We start from the raw sequence: 3060 nt of genomic DNA on the forward strand, positions 1-3060 counted from the left end.
TTGTAATGCTCCTGCCTCGACCTCTCTTCCGAGCTACTGGGATTACAGGTATGTACCACCATGCCCAACTACATGTTTCTTTTTTTTTCTTTCTTCTAGTTATATAACTTTAGTTATACATAACATTAGAAATCATTTTGACACAATTATATAATCATGAAATATAACTTGCTCTAATTCAAGCCTCAGTACTTCTCCTTTCCTCACCTTCTCTCTCTCTCTTGATACCTACCTCTACTCTATTGATCTTTCATCTATATTTTTATAGTTTTTTAAAAATGGCTTTCTTCAATGACTTCTTACTGAAAAGGAAGATGGAATGCACCCCGTGAAGTATTTATTATTATGAGTCTGAAGTCTTTAGGCATCTTGATAGAACCATAATTTTAGACAATATGTCTTTCCTAGTCTGGTCACATACAAAGGTATTTCACAACAGAATAATTGGACACTTAGTTTTCTCCAACAGACCCTTAAAAAGCACAAACTCTGACCAACAATAAAAAATTTAAAAGAAAAAAGCACAAACTCTGGAAAGAGAGGTAGTTTTCTTAACCAAATGTAACAATAAATATATTTTTTCTAAGAACCACATGAGAAGTGATCAAAATCCATTTGTTTTAGCATATTTCCAATTATGGATACAATAAGGAAATGAGAAACTGGATAAAATGATCTTTTCATATTAATTCCTCATTAAGTAAGCCAATTATAGAAGGAATATAGAGTAAACTGAATTTTAAACTTCTGTTAAAAACATGTGTCTGCAAAAAACAAAAAAAACAAACATGTGTCTGCTAACTTTGCAACAGAGAAATGTCAGCGGTGTTTCTATACACTAAACAAATATTCCAAAAAGAAAATAAATAAAACAATCTTATTTGTAATAATATAGAAATGAATAAAAATCCCTAGAAATAAGTTTACCCAAGCAGGCAAAATATTTGAGTAGTGAAGACAAAATCAAACTGAAAATATTAAAGATGATACAAAAAAGTGAAAAGATGTTCCATATTCCTGAATTAGAAGACTTGCTATTGTTAAAATGGTATTGTTAAAATACCCATAGTATTCAGTGATCTATAGACACATCACAATCTATAAGTCACAGTAAAATTTGTATAGCAATTGAAAAAAACAATCATAATATTCATATGGAACCACAAAGAAATCTGAATATCCAAAATGATTTTGAGAAAGAAGAATAAAGTTGGGCACTCATGCTTAATTATTTCAATATACCTTATAAAATTCCACTCATTAAAACAATATAGTGAATAAGAACAGTGTGGGACAAAAATAGACATAGACCAATGGAAGAAAACAGAGAGCTGAGAAATAAACCCACACTTGTAGGATCAACTGATCTTCAACAAGGTGGAAAGAATAAACAACAGGAAAAGGATGGCCTCTTCAATAAAATATTTTGGTGAAACAGAATGTCCATATGCAAATGAAAAAAGTGGATGCTTATTAATTTGTAATTTTTAATTATGCATTATAATTATGCATTATAAGTATAAATAATAATGGGATTTGTTGTGATACATTCCTATATGCACAACACATAATTTGGTATATCTCTCTCCCCTGTGCCTCACTTCTTTTTCTCATTCCTTCTCTGATCCCCAATTCCTAGTCTACTGGTCTCCCTTATATTTTCATGAGGTCCCTTTTCTTTCCTTTTTTCTTTCTAGCTTCCACATATGAGAGAAATCTCACTTGGCAGAATGTTCTCCAGTTCCATCTGTTTTTCTGTGAATTGGTTAACTTTTTTCTTAACAAAACTCTATTGTGTATATATACCACATCTTTTGTTATTCATTCATCTGTTGTCAAACCTAGGTTGGTTCCATAACTTGGCTGTTGCAAATTGTTGCTGGAACAGTCAAGTCAACAAATTGGTAAGCAGGTATCACTATTATATGCTGTCTTTAGTTCTTTTGAATAAATATCAAGGAGTGGTATTGCTATGGACCCTTCTAACACAAAATTGATCAACAAATATATGAAAAAGTGTTCAACATTTCTAGCAATTAAAGAAATGTAAAGCAAAGCTACTCTAATATTTCATCTCACTCCAGTCAGAATGGCAATTATCAAGAATACAGGCAGCAATAAATGTTGGTGAGGATTTGGGGGTAAAGGTACTCACATGCTTTGCTGGTGGCACTGCAATTTGGTGCAACCACTCTGGAAAGCAGTATGGAGGTTCCTCAGAAAATTTGGAATGGAGCCATCCTTTGACCCAGCTATCCAATTGCTTTGTTTATACACAAAGGACTTAAAATCAGCACACTACAATGATGCAGCCACATCAATGATTATAGCAGCTCAATTCACAATAACTAAGCTATAGAACCAACCTAGGTACTCTTCAACTGACGAATAGATAAAGAAAATGTAATATATATATTTGATAGGATGTTACTCAGTTTTCAAGAAGAATGAAATTATGTCATTTGCAGATAAATGGATGGAGTTGGAGAATATCATGCTAAGCAAAATAAGCCAATCAAAAAAAAACATAGGCCAAATTTCTTCTTTGATACACAGATGTTAATTTACAATAGGGAGGGACTAGGGAAGAACACAGTTACTTTAGTTTAGATAGAGGGGAGTGAAGGGAAGGGAGAGGACATGGGGATAGGAAGGATATTAAAATGAATCAAACATTCTACATATATACATATATGATTCATGACTGGTATGATTCTAAAAAATCTACAATCCGATAAATGATAGGAAGATAAATGATAGGAAGGATATTAAAATGAATCAAACATTCTACTTATATACATATATGATTCATGACGGGTGTGATTCTAAAAAATCTACAATCAGATAAATGATAAATTATAGTCTATTTATGTAAGACATATAAAAGTGCATAAATGCATTTTACTGTCATATATAACTAACAAAAAATTTTAATGCAGGACACGGTAGCACACACCAGTAATCCTAATGGCTAAGAAGGCTGAGGCAAGAGGCTCATGAATTCAAAGCCAGCCTCAGAAAAATCAAGACATTAAGCAACTCAGTGAGACCCTATCTCTG

Source organism: Marmota monax, unplaced genomic scaffold, assembly GCF_021218885.2.
Source record: "Marmota monax isolate L192 unplaced genomic scaffold, Marmota_monax_Labrador192_F-V1.1 WCK01_AAM20220418_F8-fsc00068, whole genome shotgun sequence".
NCBI classification, from domain to species: Eukaryota; Metazoa; Chordata; class Mammalia; order Rodentia; family Sciuridae; genus Marmota; species Marmota monax.